Source organism: Pseudophryne corroboree, chromosome 3 (assembly GCF_028390025.1).
Source record: "Pseudophryne corroboree isolate aPseCor3 chromosome 3, aPseCor3.hap2, whole genome shotgun sequence".
NCBI lineage: Eukaryota > Metazoa > Chordata > Amphibia > Anura > Myobatrachidae > Pseudophryne > Pseudophryne corroboree.
Window position 1 is genome coordinate 102,735,892 of NC_086446.1, and position 24,363 is coordinate 102,760,254.

The following is a 24,363-nucleotide window of genomic DNA, read 5'->3' on the forward strand; positions in this document are numbered from 1 at the left end:
GTACCCAGCCCGGTTCACAGTGCGTTACCAGTTATACCGGTACCCAGCCCGGTTCACAGTGCGTTACCAGTTATACCTGTACCGAGCCCGGTTCACAGTGCTATAACAGTATTACTGGTACCCAGCCCGGTTCACAGGGCTTTACCAGTTATACCTGTACCCAGTCAGGTTCACAATTAGTTTCCAGTTATACCGGTACTAGGCCAGTTGCACAGTTCGTTACCAGTTATATCGGTACTCAGCCAGGTTCACAATGCATTTCCAGTTAAACCGGTTCCAAGCTCGGTTCATAGTGTGGTACCATTTATTCCGGTACCCAGCCCGGTTCACAGTGCGTTACTAGTTATACCGGTACCCAGACCGTTTTACATTGCGTTACAATTTATACCGGTTTTCAGACCGGTTCACAGTGTGTAACCAGTAATACCGGTACCCAGCCCGGTTCACAGTGCATTACCATTTATACCGGTACCCATCCCGGTTCACAGTGCGTTACCAGTTATTATTGTACCCAGCCCGGTTCACAGTGCACTAACAGTTATACCGGTACCCAGCCCGGTTTACAGTGCGTTACCAGTTATACCGGTACCCAGCCCTGTTCACAGTTCGTTACAATTTTTACCGGTATCCAGCCCGGTTCACAGTGCGTTACTAGTTATACCGGTACCCAGACCGGTTCACAGTGCGTTACCATTTATACCGGTTTTCAGCCCGGTTCACAGTGTGCAACCATTAATACCGGTACCCAGCCCGGTTCACAGTGCATTACCATTTATACAGGTACCGAGCCCGGTTCACAGTGCATTACCAATTATACCGGTACCCAGCCCGGTTCACAGTGCGTTTTCCAGTTATACCGGTACCCAGCCCGGTTCACAGTGCGTTACCAGTTATACCGGTACCCAGCCCGGTTCACAGTGTGATACCAGTTTTACCGGTACCTAGCCCGGTTCACAGTGCGTTACTAGTTATACCGGTACCCAGCCCGGTTCACAGTGCATTACCAGTTATACCGGTACCCAGCCCGGTTCACAGTGCGTTACCAGTTATACCGGTACCCAGCCCGGTTCACAGTGCTATAACAGTATTACCGGTACCCAGCCCGGTTCACAGGGCTTTACCAGTTATACCTGTACCCAGTCAGGTTCACAATTAGTTTCCAGTTATACCGGTACTAGGCCAGTTGCACAGTTCGTTACCAGTTATATCGGTACTCAGACAAGTTCACAATGCATTTCCAGTTATACCGGTACCCAGCCCGGTTCACAGTGCGTTACCAGTTATTATTGTACCCAGCCCGGTTCACAGTGCATTACCAGTTATACCGGTACCCAGCCCGGTTCACAGTGCGTTACCAGTTATACCTGTACCCAGCCCGGTTCACAGTGCTATAACAGTATTACCGGTACCCAGCCCGGTTCACAGGGCTTTACCAGTTATACCTGTACCCAGTCAGGTTCACAATTAGTTTCCAGTTATACCGGTACTAGGCCAATTGCTCAGTTCGTTACCAGTTATATCGGTACTCAGCCAGGTTCACATTGCATTTCCAGTTATACCGGTACCAAGCTCGGTTCATAGTGTGGTACCATTAATTCCGGTACCCAGCCCGGTTCACAGTGCGTTACTAGTTATACCGGTACCCAGACCGTTTTACATTGCGTTACAATTTATACCGGTTTTCAGCCCGGTTCACAGTGTGTAACCAGTAATACCGGTACCCAGCCCGGTTCACAGTGCATTACCATTTATACCGGTACCCAGACCGGTTCACAGTGCGTTACTAGTTATACCGGTACCCAGACCGGTTGACAGTGCGTTACCATTTATACCAGTTTTCAGCCCGGTTCACAGTGTGTAACCATTAATACCGGTACCCAGCCCGGTTCACAGTGCATTACCATTTATACTGGTACCGAGTGCGATTCACAGTGCATTACCAGTTATACCGGTACCCAGCCCGGTTCACAGTGCGTTACCAGTTATACCGGTTTTCTGCCCGGTTCACAGTGTGTAACCAGTAATACCGGTACCCAGCCCGGTTCACAGTGCATTACCATTTATACAGGTACCGAGCCCGGTTCACAGTGCATTACCAATTATACCGGTACCCAGCCCGGCTCACAGTGCGTTACCAGTTATACCGGTACCCAGCCCGGTTAACAGTGCGTTACCAGTTATACCGGTACCCAGCCCGGTTCACAGTGCGTAACCAGTTATACCGGTACCCAGCCCGGTTCACAGTGCGTTACCAGTTATACCGGTACCCAGCCCTGTTCACAGTGCGTTACCAGTTATACCGTTACCCAGCCCGGTTCACAGTGCGTTACCAGTTATACCGGTACCCAGTCCGGTTCACAGTGCATTACCAATTATACCAGTACCCAGCCCGGTTCACAGTGCGTTTCCAGTTATACCGGTACCCAGCCCGGTTCACAGTGCATTACCAGTTATACCGGTACCCAGCCCAGTTCACAGTGCGTTACCAGTTATACCAGTACCCAGCCCGGTTCACAGTGCATTCCCATTTATACCGGTACCCAGCCCGGTTCACAGTGCGTTACCAGTTATACCGGTACCCAGCCCGGTTCACAGTGCGTTACCAGTTATACCGGTACCCAGCCCGGTTCACAGTGCTATAACAGTATTACCGGTACCCAGCCCGGTTCACAGGGCTTTACCAGTTATACCTGTACCCAGTCAGGTTCACAATTAGTTTCCAGTTATACCGGTACTAGGCCAGTTGCACAGTTCGTTACCAGTTATATCGGTACTCAGCCAGGTTCACAATGCATTTCCAGTTATACCGGTTCCAAGCTCGGTTCATAGTGTGGTACCATTTATTCCGGTACCCAGCCCGGTTCACAGTGCGTTACTAGTTATACCGGTACCCAGACCGTTTTACATTGCGCTACAATTTATACCGGTTTTCAGCCCGGTTCACAGTGTGTAACCAGTAATACCGGTACCCAGCCCAGTTCACAATGCATTACCATTTATACCGGTACCCAGCCCGGTTCCCAGTGCGTTACCAGTTATTATTGTACCCAGCCCGGTTCACAGTGCACTAACAGTTATACCGGTACCCAGCCCGGTTTACAGTGCGTTACCAGTTATACCGGTACCCAGCCCGGTTCACAGTGCGTTACCATTTATACCGGTACCCAGCCCGGTTCACAGTGCGTTTCCAGTTATACCGGTACCCAGCCCGGTTCACAGTGTATTACCAGTTATACCGGTACCCAGCCCGGTTCACAGTGCGTTACCAGTTATACCAGTACCCAGCCCGGTTCACAGTGCATTCCCATTTATACCGGTACCCAGCCCGGTTCACAGTGCGTTACCAGTTATACCGGTACCCAGCCCGGTTCACAGTGCATTACCAGTTATACCGGTACCCAGCCCGGTTCACAGTGCTATAACAGTATTACCGGTACCCAGCCCGGTTCACAGGGCTTTACCAGTTATACCTGTACCCAGTCAGGTTCACAATTAGTTTCCAGTTATACCGGTACTAGGCCAGTTGCACAGTTCGTTACCAGTTATAGCGGTACTCAGCCAGGTTCACAATGCATTTACAGTTATACCGGTTCCAAGCTCGGTTCATAGTGTGGTACCATTTATTCCGGTACCCAGCCCGGTTCACAGTGCGTTACTAGTTATACCGGTACCCAGACCGTTTTACATTGCGCTACAATTTATACCGGTTTTCAGCCCGGTTCACAGTGTGTAACCAGTAATACCGGTACCCAGCCCAGTTCACAGTGCATTACCATTTATACCGGTACCCAGCCCGGTTCCCAGTGCGTTACCAGTTATTATTGTACCCAGCCCGGTTCACAGTGCACTAACAGTTATACCGGTTCACAGTGCACTAACAGTTATACCGGTACCCAGCTTGGTTTACAGTGCGTTACCAGTTATACCGGTACCCAGCCCGGTTCACAGTGCGTTACCATTTATACCGGTACCCAGCCCGGTTCACAGTGCGTTACTAGTTATACCGGTAACCAGCCCGGTTCACAGTGCATTACCATTTATACCGGTACCCAGCCCGGTTCACAGTGTGTTACCATTTATACCGGTCTTCAGCCCGGTTCTCAGTGTGTAACCATTAATACCGGTAAACAGCCCGGTTCACACTGCATTACCATTTATACCGGTACCGAGTCCGATTCACAGTGCATTACCAGTTATACCGGTACCCAGCCCGGTTCACAGTGCGTTACCAGTTATACCGGTTTTCAGCCCGGTTCACAGTGTGTAACCAGTAATACCGGTACCCAGCCCGGTTCACAGTGCATTACCATTTATCCAGGTACCGAGCCCGGTTCACAGTGCGTTTCCAGTTATACCGGTACCCAGCCCGGTTCACAGTGCGTTACCAGTTATACCGGTACCCAGAGCCCGGTTCACAATGCGTTACCAGTTATACCGGTACCCAGCCCGGTTCACAGTGCGTTACCAGTTATACCGGTACCCAGCCCGGTTCACAGTGCATTACCAATTATACCGTTACCCAGCCCGGTTCACAGTGCGTTTCCAGTTATACCGGTACCCAGCCCGGTTCACAGTGCGTTACCAGTTATACCGGTACCCAGCCCGGTTCACAGTGCGTTACCAGTTATACCGGTACCCAGCCCGGTTCACAGTGCTATAACAGTATTACCGGTACCCAGCCCGGTTTACAGGGCTTTACCAGTTATACCTGTACCCAGTCAGGTTCACAATTAGTTTCCAGTTATACCGGTACTAGGCCAGTTGCACAGTTCGTTACCAGTTATATCGGTACTCAGCCAGGTTCACAATGCATTTCCAGTTATACTGGTACCAAGCTCGGTTCATAGTGTGGTACCATTTATTCCGGTACCCAGCCCGGTTCACAGTGCGTTACTAGTTATACCGGTACCCAGACCGTTTTACATTGCGTTACAATTTATACCGGTTTTCAGCCCGGTTCACAGTGTGTAACCAGTAATACCGGTACCCAGCCCGGTTCACAGTGCATTACCATTTATACCGGTACCCAGACCGGTTCACAGTGCGTTACTAGTTATACCTGTACCCAGACCGGTTCACAGTGCGTTACCATTTATACCAGTTTTCAGCCCGGTTCACAGTGTGTAACCATTAATACCGGTACCCAGCCCGGTTCACAGTGCATTACCATTTATACCAGTACCGAGTCCGATTCACAGTGCATTACCAGTTATACCGGTACCCAGCCCGATTCACAGTGCGTTACCAGTTATACCGGTTTTCAGCCCGGTTCACAGTGTGTAACCAGTAATACCGGTACCCAGCCCGGTTCACAGTGCATTACCATTTATACAGGTACCGAGCCCGGTTCACAGTGCATTACCAATTATACCGGTACCCAGCCCGGTTCACAGTGCGTTACCAGTTATACCGGAACCCAGCCCGGTTAACAGTGCGTTACCAGTTATACCGGTACCCAGCCCGGTTCACAGTGCGTTACCAGTTATACCGGTACCCAGCCCGGTTCACAGTGCGTTACCAGTTATACCGGTACCCAGCCCGGTTCACAGTGCGTTACCAGTTATACCGGTTTTCAGCCCGGTTCACAGTGTGTAACCAGTAATACCGGTACCCAGCCCGGTTCACAGTGCATTACCATTTATACAGGTACCGAGCCCGGTTCACAGTGCATTACCAATTATACCGGTACCCAGCCCGGTTCACAGTGCGTTACCAGTTATACCGGAACCCAGCCCGGTTAACAGTGCGTTACCAGTTATACCGGTACCCAGCCCGGTTCACAGTGCGTTACCAGTTATACCGGTACCCAGCCCGGTTCACAGTGCGTTACCAGTTATACCGGTACCCAGCCCGGTTCACAGTGCGTTACCAGTTATACCAGTACCCAGCCCTGTTCACAGTGCGTTACCAGTTATACCGGTACCCAGCCCGGTTCACAGTGCGTTACCAGTTATACCGGTACCCAGCCCGGTTCACAGTGCATTACCAATTATACCGGTACCCAGCCCGGGTCACAGTGCGTTTCCAGTTATACCGGTACCCAGCCCGGTTCACAGTGCATTACCAGTTATACCGGTACCCAGCCCGGTTCACAGTGCGTTACCAGTTATACCAGTACCCAGCCCGGTTCACAGTGCGTTCCCATTTATACCGGTACCCAGCCCGGTTCACAGTGCGTTACCAGTTATACCGGTACACCAGCCCGGTTCACAGTCCGTTACCGGTTATACCGGTACCCAGCCCGGTTCACAGTGCTATAACAGTATTACCGGTACCCAGCCCGGTTCACAAGGCTTTACCAGTTATACCTGTACCCAGTCAGGTTCACAATTAGTTTCCAGTTATACCGGTACTAGGCCAGTTGCACAGTTCGTTACCAGTTATATCGGTAGTCAGCCAGGTTCACAAAGCAATTCCAGTTATACCGGTTCCAAGCTCGGTTCATAGTGTGGTACCATTTATTCCGGTACCCAGCCCGGTTCACAGTGCGTTACTAGTTATACCGGTACCCAGACCGTTTTACATTGCGCTACAATTTATACCGGTTTTCAGCCCGGTTCACAGTGTGTAACCAGTAATACCGGTACCCAGCCCAGTTCACAGTGCATTACCATTTATACCGGTACCCAGCCCGGTTCCCAGTGCGTTACCAGTTATTATTGTCACCAGCCCGGTTCACAGTGCACTAACAGTTATACCGGTACCCAGCCCGGTTCACAGTGCGTTACCAGTTATACCGGTTTTCAGCCCGGTTCACAGTGTGTAACCAGTAATACCGGTACCCAGCCCGGTTCACAGTGCATTACCATTTATCCAGGTACCGAGCCCGGTTCACAATGCATTACCAATTATACGGGTACCCAGCCCGGTTCACAGTGCGTTTCCAGTTATACCGGTACCCAGCCCGGTTCACAGTGCGTTACCAGTTATACCGGTACCCAGAGCCCGGTTCACAATGCGTTACCAGTTATACCGGTACCCAGCCCGGTTCACAGTGCGTTACCAGTTATACCGGTACCCAGCCCGGTTCACAGTGCATTACCAATTATACCGTTACCCAGCCCGGTTCACAGTGCGTTTCCAGTTATACCGGTACCCAGCCCGGTTCACAGTGCGTTACCAGTTATACCGGTACCCAGCCCGGTTCACAGTGCGTTACCAGTTATACCGGTACCCAGCCCGGTTCACAGTGCTATAACAGTATTACCGGTACCCAGCCCGGTTTACAGGGCTTTACCAGTTATACCTGTACCCAGTCAGGTTCACAATTAGTTTCCAGTTATACCGGTACTAGGCCAGTTGCACAGTTCGTTACCAGTTATATCGGTACTCAGCCAGGTTCACAATGCATTTCCAGTTATACTGGTACCAAGCTCGGTTCATAGTGTGGTACCATTTATTCCGGTACCCAGCCCGGTTCACAGTGCGTTACTAGTTATACCGGTACCCAGACCGTTTTACATTGCGTTACAATTTATACCGGTTTTCAGCCCGGTTCACAGTGTGTAACCAGTAATACCGGTACCCAGCCCGGTTCACAGTGCATTACCATTTATACCGGTACCCAGACCGGTTCACAGTGCGTTACTAGTTATACCTGTACCCAGACCGGTTCACAGTGCGTTACCATTTATACCAGTTTTCAGCCCGGTTCACAGTGTGTAACCATTAATACCGGTACCCAGTCCGGTTCACAGTGCATTACCATTTATACCGGTACCGAGTCCGATTCACAGTGCATTACCAGTTATACCGGTACCCAGCCCGATTCACAGTGCGTTACCAGTTATACCGGTTTTCAGCCCGGTTCACAGTGTGTAACCAGTAATACCGGTACCCAGCCCGGTTCACAGTGCATTACCAGTTATACCGGTACCCAGCCCGGTTCACAGTGCGTTACCAGTTATACCAGTACCCAGCCCGGTTCACAGTGCGTTCCCATTTATACCGGTACCCAGCCCGGTTCACAGTGCGTTACCAGTTATACCGGTACACCAGCCCGGTTCACAGTCCGTTACCGGTTATACCGGTACCCAGCCCGGTTCACAGTGCTATAACAGTATTACCGGTACCCAGCCCGGTTCACAAGGCTTTACCAGTTATACCTGTACCCAGTCAGGTTCACAATTAGTTTCCAGTTATACCGGTACTAGGCCAGTTGCACAGTTCGTTACCAGTTATATCGGTAGTCAGCCAGGTTCACAAAGCAATTCCAGTTATACCGGTTCCAAGCTCGGTTCATAGTGTGGTACCATTTATTCCGGTACCCAGCCCGGTTCACAGTGCGTTACTAGTTATACCGGTACCCAGACCGTTTTACATTGCGCTACAATTTATACCGGTTTTCAGCCCGGTTCACAGTGTGTAACCAGTAATACCGGTACCCAGCCCAGTTCACAGTGCATTACCATTTATACCGGTACCCAGCCCGGTTCCCAGTGCGTTACCAGTTATTATTGTCACCAGCCCGGTTCACAGTGCACTAACAGTTATACCGGTACCCAGCCCGGTTCACAGTGCGTTACCATTTATCCAGGTACCGAGCCCGGTTCACAATGCATTACCAATTATACGGGTACCCAGCCCGGTTCACAGTGCGTTTCCAGTTATACCGGTACCCAGCCCGGTTCACAGTGCGTTACCAGTTATACCGGTACCCAGAGCCCGGTTCACAATGCGTTACCAGTTATACCGGTACCCAGCCCGGTTCACAGTGCGTTACCAGTTATACCGGTACCCAGCCCGGTTCACAGTGCATTACCAATTATACCGTTACCCAGCCCGGTTCACAGTGCGTTTCCAGTTATACCGGTACCCAGCCCGGTTCACAGTGCGTTACCAGTTATACCGGTACCCAGCCCAGTTCACAGTGCGTTACCAGTTATACCGGTACCCAGCCCGGTTCACAGTGCTATAACAGTATTACCGGTACCCAGCCCGGTTTACAGGGCTTTACCAGTTATACCTGTACCCAGTCAGGTTCACAATTAGTTTCCAGTTATACCGGTACTAGGCCAGTTGCACAGTTCGTTACCAGTTATATCGGTACTCAGCCAGGTTCACAATGCATTTCCAGTTATACTGGTACCAAGCTCGGTTCATAGTGTGGTACCATTTATTCCGGTACCCAGCCCGGTTCACAGTGCGTTACTAGTTATACCGGTACCCAGACCGTTTTACATTGCGTTACAATTTATACCGGTTTTCAGCCCGGTTCACAGTGTGTAACCAGTAATACCGGTACCCAGCCCGGTTCACAGTGCATTACCATTTATACCGGTACCCAGACCGGTTCACAGTGCGTTACTAGTTATACCTGTACCCAGACCGGTTCACAGTGCGTTACCATTTATACCAGTTTTCAGCCCGGTTCACAGTGTGTAACCATTAATACCGGTACCCAGTCCGGTTCACAGTGCATTACCATTTATACCGGTACCGAGTCCGATTCACAGTGCATTACCAGTTATACCGGTACCCAGCCCGATTCACAGTGCGTTACCAGTTATACCGGTTTTCAGCCCGGTTCACAGTGTGTAACCAGTAATACCGGTACCCAGCCCGGTTCACAGTGCATTACCATTTATACAGGTACCGAGCCCGGTTCACAGTGCATTACCAATTATACCGGTTCCCAGCCCGGTTCACAGTGCGTTACCAGTTATACCGGAACCCAGCCCGGTTAACAGTGCGTTACCAGTTATACCGGTACCCAGCCCGGTTCACAGTGCGTTACCAGTTATACCGGTACCCAGCCCGGTTCACAGTGCGTTACCAGTTATACCGGTACCCAGCCCGGTTCACAGTGCGTTACCAGTTATACCGGTTTTCAGCCCGGTTCACAGTGTGTAACCAGTAATACCGGTACCCAGCCCGGTTCACAGTGCATTACCATTTATACAGGTACCGAGCCCGGTTCACAGTGCATTACCAATTATACCGGTACCCAGCCCGGTTCACAGTGTGTTACCAGTTATACCGGAACCCAGCCCGGTTAACAGTGCATTACCAATTATACCGGTACCCAGCCCGGTTCACAGTGCGTTACCAGTTATACCAGTACCCAGCCCTGTTCACAGTGCGTTACCAGTTATACCGGTACCCAGCCCGGTTCACAGTGCGTTACCAGTTATACCGGTACCCAGCCCGGTTCACAGTGCATTACCAATTATACCGGTACCCAGCCCGGTTCACAGTGCGTTTCCAGTTATACCGGTACCCAGCCCGGTTCACAGTGCATTACCAGTTATACCGGTACCCAGCCCGGTTCACAGTGCGTTACCAGTTATACCAGTACCCAGCCCGGTTCACAGTGCGTTCCCATTTATACCGGTACCCAGCCCGGTTCACAGTGCGTTACCAGTTATACCGGTACACCAGCCCGGTTCACAGTGCGTTACCGTTTATACCGGTACCCAGCCCGGTTCACAGTGCTATAACAGTATTACCGGTACCCAGCCCGGTTCACAGGGCTTTACCAGTTATACCTGTACCCAGTCAGGTTCACAATTAGTTTCCAGTTATACCGGTACTAGGCCAGTTGCACAGTTCGTTACCAGTTATATCGGTAGTCAGCCAGGTTCACAAAGCAATTCCAGTTATACCGGTTCCAAGCTCGGTTCATAGTGTGGTACCATTTATTCCGGTACCCAGCCCGGTTCACAGTGCGTTACTAGTTATACCGGTACCCAGACCGTTTTACATTGCGCTACAATTTATACCGGTTTTCAGCCCGGTTCACAGTGTGTAACCAGTAATACCGGTACCCAGCCCAGTTCACAGTGCATTACCATTTATACCGGTACCCAGCCCGGTTCCCAGTGCGTTACCAGTTATTATTGTCACCAGCCCGGTTCACAGTGCACTAACAGTTATACCGGTACCCAGCCCGGTTGACAGTGCGTTACCAGTTATACCGGTACCCAGCCCGGTTCACAGTGCGTTACCATTTATATCGGTACCCAGCCCGGTTCACAGTGCGTTACTAGTTATACCGGTACCCAGCCCGGTTCACAGTGCGTTACCATTTATACCGGTACCCAGCCCGGTTCACAGTGCGTTACCAGTTATACCGGTACCCAGCCCGGTTCACAGTGCTATAACAGTATTACCGGTACCCAGCCCGGTTAACAGTGCATTACCAGTTACACCGGTACCCAGCCTGGTTCACAGTGCGTTACCAGTTATACCGGTACCCATCCCAGTTCTCAGTGCGTTACCAGTTATACCGGTACCCAGCCCGGTTCACAGTGCATTACCAATTATATCGGTACCCAGCCCGGTTCACAGTGCGTTACCAGTTATACCGGTACCCAGCCCGGTTCACAGTGCGTTACCAGTTATACCGGTACCCAGCCCGGTTCATAGTGCGTTACCAGTTATACCGGTACCCAGCCCGGTTCACAGTGTGTTACCAGTTATACCGGTACCCAGCCCGGTTCACAGTGCTATAACAGTATTACCGGTACCCAGCCCAGTTAACAGTGCATTACCAGTTACACCGGTACCCAGCCTGGTTCACAGTTCGTTACCAGTTATATCGGTACTCAGCCAAGTTCACAGTGCATTTCCAGTTATACCGGTACCAAGCTCGGTTCATAGTGTGGTACCATTTATACCGGTACCCAGCCCGGTTCACAGTGCATTACTAGTTATACCGGTACCCAGACCGTTTTACATTGCGTTACAATTTATAGCGGTTTTCAGCACGGTTCACAATGTGTAACCAGTAATACCGGTACCCAGCCCGGTTCACAGTGCATTACCATTTATACCGGTACCCAGCCCGGTTCACAGTGTGTTACCATTTATACCGGTTTTCAGCCCGGTTCTCAGTGTGTAACCATTAATACCGGTAACCAGCCCGGTTCACACTGCATTACCATTTATACCGGTACCGAGTCCGATTCACAGTGCATTACCAGTTATACCGGTACCCAGCCCGGTTCACAGTGCGTTACCAGTAATACCGGTACCCAGCCCGGTTCACAGTGCATTACCATTTATACAGGTACCTAGCCCGGTTCACAGTGCATTACCAATTATACCGGTACCCAGCCCGGTTCACAGTGCATTTCCAGTTATACCGGTACCCAGCCCGGTTCACAGTGCATTACCAGTTATACCGGTACCCAGTCTGGTTCACAGTGCGTCACCAGTTATACCAGTACCCAGCCCGGTTCACAGTACGTTACCAGTTATACCGGTACCCAGCCCGGTTCACAGTGCGTTACCAGTTATACCTGTACCCAGCCCGGTTCACAGTGCTATAACAGTATTACCGGTACCCAGCCCGGTTCACAGGGCTTTACCAGTTATACCAGTTTTCAGCCCGGTTCACAGTATGCAACCATTAATACCGGTACCCAGCCCGGTTCACAGTGCATTACCTTTTATACAGGTACCGAGCCCGGTTCACAGTGCATTACCAATTATACCGGTACCCAGCCCGGTTCACAGTGCATTTCCAGTTATACCGGTACCCAGCCCGGTTCACAGTGCGTTACCAGTTATACCGGTACCCAGCCCGGTTCACAATGCGTTACCAGTTATACCGGTACCCAGCCCGGTTCACAGTGCGTTACCAATTATACCGTTTCCCAGCCCGGTTCACAGTGCATTTCCAGTTATACCGGTACCCAGCCCGGTTCACAGTGCGTTACCAGTTATACCGGTACCCAGCCCGGTTCACAGTGCGTTACCAGTTATACCGGTACCCAGCCCGGTTCACAGTGCGTTACCAGTTATACCGGTACCCAGTCCGATTCACAGTGCATTACCAGTTATACCGGTACCCAGCCCGGTTCACAGTGCGTTACCAGTAATACCGGTACCCAGCCCGGTTCACAGTGCATTACCATTTATACAGGTACCGAGCCCGGTTCACAGTGCATTACCAATTATACCGGTACCCAGCCCGGTTCACAGTGCATTTCCAGTTATACCGGTACCCAGCCCGGTTCACAGTGCATTACCAGTTATACCGGTACCCAGCCTGGTTCACAGTGCGTTACCAGTTATACCAGTACCCAGCCCGGTTCACAGTGCGTTACCAGTTATACCGGTACCCAGCCCGGTTCACAGTGCGTTACCAGTAATACCTGTACCCAGCCCGGTTCACAGTGCTATAACAGTATTACCGGTACCCAGCCCGGTTCACAGGGCTTTACCAGTTATACCAGTTTTCAGCCCGGTTCACAGTATGCAACCATTAATACCGGTACCCAGCCCGGTTCACAGTGCATTACCTTTTATACAGGTACCGAGCCCGGTTCACAGTGCATTACCAATTATACCGGTACCCAGCCCGGTTCACAGTGCATTTCCAGTTATACCGGTACCCAGCCCGGTTCACAGTGCGTTACCAGTTATACCGGTACCCAGCCCGGTTCACAATGCATTACCAGTTATACCGGTACCCAGCCCGGTTCACAGTGCGTTACCAATTATACCGTTTCCCAGCCCGGTTCACAGTGCATTTCCAGTTATACCGGTACCCAGCCCGGTTCACAGTGCGTTACCAGTTATACCGGTACCCAGCCCGGTTCACAGTGCGTTACCAGTTATACCGGTACCCAGCCCGGTTCACAGTGCGTTACCAGTTATACCGGTACCCAGCCCGGTTCACAGTGCTATAACAGTATTACCGGTACCCAGCCCGGTTCACAGGGTTTTACCAGTTATAACTGTACCCAGTCAGGTTCACAATTAGTTTCCAGTTATACCGGTACTAGGCCAGTTTCACAGTTCGTTACCAGTTATATCGGTACTCAGCCAAGTTCACAGTGCATTTCCAGTTATACCGGTACCAAGCTCGGTTCATAGTGTGCTACCATTTATTCCGGTACCCAGCCCGGTTCACAGTGCGTTACTAGTTATACCGGTACCCAGACCGTTTTATATTGCGTTAAAATTTATAGCGGTTTTCAGCACGGTTCACAATGTGTAACCAGTAATACCGGTACCCAGCCCGGTTCACAGTGCATTACCATTTATACCGGTACCCAGCCCGGTTCACAGTGCGTTACCAGTTATACCAGTACCCAGCCCGGTTCACAGTGCGTTACCAGTTATACCGGTACCCAGCCCGGTTCACAGTGCTATAACAGTATTACCGGTACCCAGCCCGGTTCACAGGGCTTTACCAGTTATACCTGTACCCAGTCAGGTTCACAATTAGTTTCCAGTTATACCAGTACTAGGCCAATTGCTCAGTTCGTTACCAGTTATATCGGTACTCAGCCAGGTTCACAATGCATTTCCAGTTATACCGGTACCAAGCTCGGTTCATAGTGTGGTACCATTTATTCCGGTACCCAGCCCGGTTCACAGTGCGTTACTAGTTATACCGGTACCCAGACCGTTTTACATTGCGTTACTATTTATACCGGTTTTCAGCCCGGTTCACAGTGTGTAACCAGTAATACCGGTACCCAGCCCGGTTCACAGTGCATTACCATTTATACCGGTACCCATCCCGGTTCACAGTGCGTTACCAGTTACTATTGTACCCAGCCCGGTTCACAGTGCACTAACAGTTATACCGGTACCCAGCCCGGTTCACAGTGCGTTACCATTTTTACCGGTACCCAGCCCGGTTCACAGTGCGTTACTAGTTATACCGGTACCCAGACCGGTTCACAGTGCGTTACCATTTATACCGGTTTTCAGCCCGGTTCACAGTGTGCAACCATTAATACCGGTACCCAGCCCGGTTCACAGTGCATTACCATTTATACAGGTACCGAGCCCGGTTCACAGTGCATTACCAATTATACCGGTACCCAGTCCGGTTCACAGTGCGTTTCCAGTTATACCGGTACCCAGCCCGGTTCACAGTGCGTTACCAGTTATACCGGTACCCAGCCCGGTTCACAATGCGTTATCAGTTATACCGGTACCCAGCCCGGTTCACAGTGCGTTACCAATTATACCGTTACCCAGCCCGGTTCACAGTGCGTTTCCAGTTATACCGGTACCCAGCCCGGTTCACAGTGCGTTACCAGTTATACCGGTACCCAGCCCGGTTCACAGTGTGTTACCAGTTATACCGGTACCCAGCCCGGTTCACAGTGCGTTACCAGTTATACCGGTACCCAGCCCGGTTCACAGTGTGTTACCAGTTATACCGGTACCCAGCCCGGTTCACAGTGCATTACCAGTTATACCGGTACCCAGCCCGGTTCACAGTGCGTTACCAGTTATACCGGTACCCAGCTTGGTTCACAGTGCTATACCAGTATTACCGGTACCCAGCCCGGTTCACAGGGCTTTACCAGTTATACCTGTACCCAGTCAGGTTCACAATTAGTTTCCAGTTATACCGGTACTAGGCCAGTTGCACAGTACGTTACCAGTTATATCGGTACTCAGACAGGTTCACAATGCATTTCCAGTTATACCGGTACCCAGCCCGGTTCACAGTGCGTTACCAGTTATACCGGTACCCAGCCCTGTTCACAGTGCTATAACAGTATTACTGGTACCCAGCCCGGTTCACAGTGCATTACCATTTATACAGGTACCGAGTCCGATTCACAGTGCATTACCAGTTATACCGGTACCCAGCCCGGTTCACAGTGCGTTACCATTTATACCGGTTTTCAGCCCGGTTCACAGTGTGTAACCAGTAATACCGGTAGCCAGCCCGGTTCACAGTGCATTACCATTTATACAGGTACCGAGCCCGGTTCACAGTGCATTACCAATTATACCGGTACCCAGCCCGGTTCACAGTGCGTTTCCAGTTATACCGGTACCCAGCCCGGTTCACAGTGCGTTACCAGTTATACCGGTACCCTGCCCGGTTCACAGTGCGTTACCAGTTATACCGGTACCCAGCCGGGTTCACAGTGCGTTACCAGTTATACCGGTACCCAGCCCGGTTCACAGTGCGTTACCAGTTATACCGGTACCCAGCCCGGTTCACAGTGCGTTACCAGTTATACCGGTACCCAGCCCGGTTCACAGTGCGTTACCAGTTATACCGGTACCCAGCCCGGTTCACAGTGCGTTACCAGTTATTATTGTACCCAGCCCGGTTCACAGTGCACTAACAGTTATACCGGTACCCAGCCCGGTTTACAGTGCGTTACCAGTTATACCGGTACCCAGCCCGGTTCACAGTGCGTTACCATTTTTACCGGTACCCAGCCCGGTTCACAGTGCGTTACTAGTTATACCGGTACCCAGACCGGTTCACAGTGCGTTACCATTTATACCGGTTTTCAGCCCGGTTCACAGTGTGCAACCATTAATACCGGTACCCAGCCCGGTTCACAGTGCATTACCATTTATACAGGTACCGAGCCCGGTTCACAGTGCATTACCAATTATACCGGTACCCAGCCCGGTTCACAGTGCGTTTCCAGTAATACCGGTACCCAGCCCGGTTCACAGTGCGCTACCAGTTATACCGGTACCCAGCCCGGTTCACAATGCGTTACCAATTATACCGGTACCCAGCCCGGTTCACAGTGCGTTACCAATTATACCGTTACCCAGCCCGGTTCACAGTGCGTTTCCAGTTATACCGGTACCCAGCCCGGTTCACAGTGCGTTACCAGTTATACCGGTACCCAGCCCGGTTCACGGTGTGTTACCAGTTATACCGGTACCCAGCCCGGTTCACAGTGCGTTACCAGTTATACCGGTACCCAGCCCGGTTCACAGTGCATTACCAGTTATACCTGTACCCAGCCCGGTTCACAGTGCTATAACAGTATTACCGGTACCCAGCCCGGTTCACAGGGCTTTACCAGTTATACCTGTACCCAGTCAGGTTCACAATTAGTTTCCAGTTATACCGGTACTAGGCCAGTTGCACAGTTTGTTACCAGTTATATCGGTACTCAGCCAGGTTCACAATGCATTTCCAGTTATACCGGTACCAAGCTCGGTTCATAGTGTGGTACCATTTATTCCGGTACCCAGCCCGGTTCACAGTGCGTTACTAGTTATACCGGTACCCAGACCGTTTTACATTGCGTTACTATTTATACCGGTTTTCAGCCCGGTTCACAGTGTGTAACCAGTAATACCGGTACCCAGCCCGGTTCACAGTGCATTACCATTTATACCGGTACCCATCCCGGTTCACAGTGCGTTACCAGTTACTATTGTACCCAGCCCGGTTCACAGTGCACTAACAGTTATACCCGTACCCAGCCCGGTTCACAGTGCGTTACCATTTTTACCGGTACCCAGCCCGGTTCACAGTGCGTTACTAGTTATACCGGTACCCAGACCGGTTCACAGTGCGTTACCATTTATACCGGTTTTCAGCCCGGTTCACAGTGTGCAACCATTAATACCGGTACCCAGCCCGGTTCACAGTGCATTACCATTTATACAGGTACCGAGCCCGGTTCACAGTGCATTACCAATTATACCGGTACCCAGTCCGGTTCACAGTGCGTTTCCAGTTATACCGGTACCCAGCCCGGTTCACAGTGCGTTACCAGTTATACCGGTACCCAGCCCGGTTCACAATGCGTTATCAGTTATACCGGTACCCAGCCCGGTTCACAGTGCGTTACCAATTATACCGTTACCCAGCCCGGTTCACAGTGCGTTTCCAGTTATACCGGTACCCAGCCCGGTTCACAGTGCATTACCAGTTATACCGGTACCCAGCCCGGTTCACAGTGTGTTACCAGTTATACCGGTACCCAGCCCGGTTCACAGTGCGTTACCAGTTATACCGGTACCCAGCCCGGTTCACAGTGTGTTACCAGTTATACCGGTACCCAGCCCGGTTCACAGTGCATTACCAGTTATACCGGTACCCAGCCCGGTTCACAGTGCGTTACCAGTTATACCGGTACCCAGCTTGGTTCACAGTGCTATACCAGTATTACCGGTACCCAGCCCGGTTCACAGGGCTTTACCAGTTATACCTGTACCCAGTCAGGTTCACAATTAGTTTCCAGTTATACCGGTACTAGGCCAGTTGCACAGTACGTTACCAGTTATATCGGTACTCAGACAGGTTCACAATGCATTTCCAGTTATACCGGTACCCAGCCCGGTTCACAGTGCGTTACCAGTTATACCGGTACCCAGCCCGGTTCACAGTGTGTTACCAGTTATACCGGTACCCAGCCCGGTTCACAGTGCGTTACCAGTTATACCGGTACCCAGCCCGGTTCACAGTGCGTTACCAGTTATACCGGTACCCAGCCGGGTTCACAGTGCGTTACCAGTTATACCGGTACCCAGCCCGGTTCACAGTGCGTTACCAGTTATACCGGTACCCAGCCCGGTTCACAGTGCGTTATCAGTTATACCGGTACCCAGCCCGGTTCACAGTGCGTTACCAGTTATACCGGTACCCAGCCCGGTTCACAGTGCGTTACCAGTTATTATTGTACCCAGCCCGGTTCACAGTGCACTAACAGTTATACCGGTACCCAGCCCGGTTTACAGTGCGTTACCAGTTATACCGGTACCCAGCCCGGTTCACAGTGCGTTACCATTTTTACCGGTACCCAGCCCGGTTCACAGTGCGTTACTAGTTATACCGGTACCCAGACCGGTTCACAGTGCGTTACCATTTATACCGGTTTTCAGCCCGGTTCACAGTGTGCAACCATTAATACCGGTACCCAGTCCGGTTCACAGTGCATTACCATTTATACAGGTACCGAGCCCGGTTCACAGTGCATTACCAATTATACCGGTACCCAGCCCGGTTCACAGTGCGTTTCCAGTAATACCGGTACCCAGCCCGGTTCACAGTGCGCTACCAGTTATACCGGTACCCAGCCCGGTTCACAATGCGTTACCAATTATACCGGTACCCAGCCCGGTTCACAGTGCGTTACCAATTATACCGTTACCCAGCCCGGTTCACAGTGCGTTTCCAGTTATACCGGTACCCAGCCCGGTTCACAGTGCGTTACCAGTTATACCGGTACCCAGCCCGGTTCACAGTGTGTTACCAGTTATACCGGTACCCAGCCCGGTTCACAGTGCGTTACCAGTTATACCGGTACCCAGCCCGGGTCACAGTGCATTACCAGTTATACCTGTACCCAGCCCGGTTCACAGTGCTATAACAGTATTACCGGTACCCAGCCCGGTTCACAGGGCTTTACCAGTTATACCTGTACCCAGTCAGGTTCACAATTAGTTTCCAGTTATACCGGTACTAGGCCAGTTGCACAGTTTGTTACCAGTTATATCGGTACTCAGCCAGGTTCACAATGCATTTCCAGTTATACCGGTACCCAGCCCGGTTCACAGTGCGTTACCAGTTATTATTGTACCCAGCCCGGTTCACAGTGCGTTACCAGTTATACCGGTACCCAGCCCGGTTCACAGTGCGTTACCAGTTATACCTGTACCCAGCCCGGTTCACAGTGCTATAACAGTATTACCGGTACCCAGCCCGGTTCACAGGGCTTTACCAGTTATACCTGTACCCAGTCAGGTTCACAATTAGTTTCCAGTTATACCGGTACTAGGCCAATTGCTCAGTTCGTTACCAGTTATATCGGTACTCAGCCAGGTTCACAATGCATTTCCAGTTATACCGGTACCAAGCTCGGTTCATAGTGTGGTACCATTTATTCCGGTACCCAGCCCGGTTCACAGTGCGTTACTAGTTATACCGGTACCCAGACCGTTTTACATTGCGTTACAATTTATACCGGTTTTCAGCCCGGTTCACAGTGTGTAACCAGTAATACCGGTTCCCAGCCCGGTTCACAGTGCATTACCATTTATACCGGTACCCATCCCGGTTCACAGTGCGTTACCAGTTATTATTGTACCCAGCCCGGTTCACAGTGCGTTACCAGTTATACCGGTACCCAGCCCGGTTCACAGTGCGTTACCATTTTTAACGGTACCCAGCCCGGTTCACAGTGCGTTACTAGTTATACCGGTACCCAGACCGGTTCACAGTGCGTTACCATTTATACCGGTTTTCAGCCCGGTTCACAGTGTGCAACCATTAATACCGGTACCCAGCCCGGTTCACAGTGCATTACCATTTATACAGGTACCGAGCCCGGTTCACAGTGCATTACCAATTATACCGGTTCCCAGCCCGGTTCACAGTGCGTTTCCAGTTATACCGGTACCCAGCCCGGTTCACAGTGCGTTACCAGTTATACCGGTACCCAGCCCGGTTCACAATGCGTTACCAGTTATACCGGTACCCAGCCCGGTTCACAGTGCGTTACCAATTATACCGTTACCCAGCCCGGTTCACAGTGCGTTTCCAGTTATACCGGTACCCAGCCCGGTTCACAGTGCGTTACCAGTTATACCGGTACCCAGCCCGGTTCACAGTGTGTTACCAGTTATACCGGTACCCAGCCCGGTTCGCAGTGCATTACTAGTTATACCGGTACCCAGCCCGGTTCACAGTGCGTTACCAGTTATACCGGTACCCAGCCCGGTTCACAGTGCGTTACCAGTTATACCGGTACCCAGCCCGGTTCACAGTGCTATAACAGTATTACCGGTACCCAGCCCGGTACACAGGGCTTTACCAGTTATACCTGTATCCAGTCAGGTTCACAATTAGTTTCCAGTTATACCGGTACTAGGCCAGTTGCACAGTTCGTTACCAGTTATATCGGTACTCAGCCAGGTTCACAATGCATTTCCAGTTATACCGGTACCCAGCCCGGTTCACAGTGCGTTACCAGTTATTATTGTACCCAGCCCGGTTCACAGTGCACTAACAGTTATACCGGTACCCAGCCCGGTTTACAGTGTGTTACCAGTTATACCGGTACCCAGCCCGGTTCACAGTGTGTTACCAGTTATACCGGTAACCAGCCCGGTTCACAGTGCGTTACCAGTTATACCGGTACCCAGCCCTGTTCACAGTGCTATAACAGTATTACTGGTACCCAGGCCGGTTCACAGTGCATTACCATTTATACAGGTACCGAGTCCGATTCACAGTGCATTACCAGTTATACCGGTACCCAGCCCGGTTCACAGTGCGTTACAATTTATACCGGTTTTCAGCCCGGTTCACAGTGTGTAACCAGTAATACCGGTAGCCAGCCCGGTTCACAGTGCATTACCATTTATACAGGTACCGAGCCCGGTTCACAGTGCATTACCAATTATACCGGTACCCAGCCCGGTTCACAGTGCGTTTCCAGTTATACCGGTTCCCAGCCCGGTTCACAGTGCGTTACCAGTTATACCGGTACCCAGCCCGGTTCACAGTGCGTTACCAGTTATACCGGTACCCAGCCCGGTTCACAGTGCGTTACCAGTTATACCGGTACCCAGCCCGGTTCACAGTGCGTTACCAGTTATACCGGTACCCAGCCCGGTTCACAGTGCGTTACCAGTTATACCGGTACCCAGCCCGGTTCACAGTGCGTTACCAGTTATACCGGTACCCAGCCCGGTTCACAGTGCGTTACCAGTTATACCGGTACCCAGCCCGGTTCACAGTGCATTACCAATTATACCGGTACCCAGCCCGGTTCACCGTGCGTTTCCAGTTATACCGGTACCCAGCCCGGTTCACAGTGCGTTACCAGTTATACCGGTACCCAGCCCGGTTCACAGTGCGTTACCAGTTATACCGGTACCCAGCCCGGTTCACAGTGCGTTCCCATTTATACCGGTACCCAGCCCGGTTCACAGTGCGTTACCAGTTATACCGGTACCCAGCCCGGTTCACAGTGCGTTACCAGTTATACCGGTACCCAGCCCGGTTCACAGTGCTATAACAGTATTACCGGTACCCAGCCCGGTTCACAGGGCTTTACCAGTTATACCTGTACCCAGTCAGGTTCACAATTAGTTTCCAGTTATACCGGTACTAGGCCAGTTGCACAGTTCGTTACCAGTTATATCGGTACTCAGCCAGGTTCACAATGCATTTCCAGTTATACCGGTACCAAGCTCGGTTCATAGTGTGGTACCATTTATTCCGGTACCCAGCCCGGTTCACAGTGCGTTACTAGTTATACCGGTACCCAGACCGTTTTACATTGCGTTACAATTTATACCGGTTTTCAGCCCGGTTCAAAGTGTGTAACCAGTAATACCGGTACCCAGCCCGGTTCACAGTGCATTACCATTTATACCGGTACCCAGACCGGTTCACAGTGCGTTACCAGTTATTATTGTACCCAGCCCGGTTCACAGTGCACTAACAGTTATACCGGTACCCAGCCCAGTTTACAGTGCGTTACCAGTTATACCGGTACCCAGCCCGGTTCACAGTGCGTTACCATTTATACCGGTACCCAGCCCGGTTCACAGTGCATTACTAGATATACCGGTACCCAGACCGGTTCACAGTGCGTTACCATTTATACCGGTTTTCAGCCCGGTTCACAGTGTGTAACCATTAACACCGGTACCCAGCCCGGTTCACAGTGCATTACCATTTATACAGGTACCGAGCCCGGTTCACAGTGCATTACCAGTTATACCGGTACCCAGCCCGGTTAACAGTGCATTACCAATTATACCGTTACCCAGCCCGGTTCACAGTGCGTTTCCAGTTATACCGGTACCCAGACCGGTTCACAGTGCGTTACTAGTTATACCGGTACCCAGCCCGGTTCACAGTGCATTACCATTTATACCGGTACCGAGTCCGATTCACAGTGTATTACCAGTTATACCGGTACCCAGCCCTGTTCACAGTGCGTTACCAGTTATACCGGTTTTTAGCTCGGTTCACAGTGTGTAACCAGTAATACCGGTACCCAGCCCGGTTCACAGTGCATTACCATTTATACAGGTACCGAGCACGGTTCACAGTGCATTACCAATTATACCAGTACCCAGCCCGGTTCACAGTGCGTTTCCAGTTATACCTGTACCCAGCCCGGTTCACAGTGCGTTACCAGTTATACCGGTACCCAGCCCTGTTCACAGTGCGTTACCAGTTATACCGTTACCCAGCCCGGTTCACAGTGCGTTACCAGTTATACCGGTACCCAGTCCGGTTCACAGTGCATTACCAATTATACCGGTACCCAGCCCGGTTCACAGTGCGTTTCCAGTTATACCGGTACCCAGCCCGGTTCACAGTGCATTACCAGTTATACCGGTACCCAGCCCAGTTCACAGTGCGTTACCAGTTATACCAGTACCCAGCCCGGTTCACAGTGCATTCCCATTTATACCGGTACCCAGCCCGGTTCACAGTGCGTTACCAGTTATACCGGTACCCAGCCCGGTTCACAGTGCGTTAACAGTTATACCGGTACCCAGCCCGGTTCACAGTGCTATAACAGTATTACCGGTACCCAGCCCGGTTCACAGGGCTTTACCAGTTATACCTGTACCCAGTCAGGTTCACGATTAGTTTCCAGTTATACCGGTACTAGGCCAGTTGCACAGTTCGTTACCAGTTATATCGGTACTCAGCCAGGTTCACAATGCATTTCCAGTTATTCCGGTACCCAGCCCGGTTCACAGTGCGTTACTAGTTATACCGGTACCCAGACCGTTTTACATTGCGCTACAATTTATACCGGTTTTCAGCCCGGTTCACAGTGTGTAACCAGTAATACCGGTACCCAGCCCAGTTCACAATGCATTACCATTTATACCGGTACCCAGCCCGGTTCCCAGTGCGTTACCAGTTATTATTGTACCCAGCCCGGTTCACAGTGCACTAACAGTTATACCGGTACCCAGCCCGGTTTACAGTGCGTTACCAGTTATACCGGTACCCAGCCCGGTTCACAGTGCGTTACCATTTATACCGGTACCCAGCCCGGTTCACAGTGCGTTACTAGTTATACCGGTAACCATCCCGGTTCACAGTGCATTACCATTTATACCGGTACCCAGCCCGGTTCACAGTGTGTTACCATTTATACCGGTTTTCAGCCCGGTTCTCAGTGTGTAACCATTAATACCGGTAACCAGCCCGGTTCACACTGCATTACCATTTATACCGGTACCGAGTCCGATTCACAGTGCATTACCAGTTATACCGGTACCCAGCCCGGTTCACAGTGCGTTACCAGTTATACCGGTTTTCAGCCCGGTTCACAGTGTGTAACCAGTAATACCGGTACCCAGCCCGGTTCACAGTGCATTACCATTTATCCAGGTACCGAGCCCGGTTCACAGTGCATTACCAATTATACCCGTACCCAGCCCGGTTCACAGTGCGTTTCCAGTTATACCGGTACCCAGCCCGGTTCACAGTGCGTTACCAGTTATACCGGTACCCAGCCCGGTTCACAGTGCGTTACCAGTTATACCGGTACCCAGTCCAGTTCACAGTGCATTACCAATTATACCGGTACCCAGCCCGGTTCACAGTGCGTTTCCAGTTATACCGGTACCCAGCCCGGTTCACAGTGCATTACCAGTTATACCGGTACCCAGCCCGGTTCACAGTGCCTTACC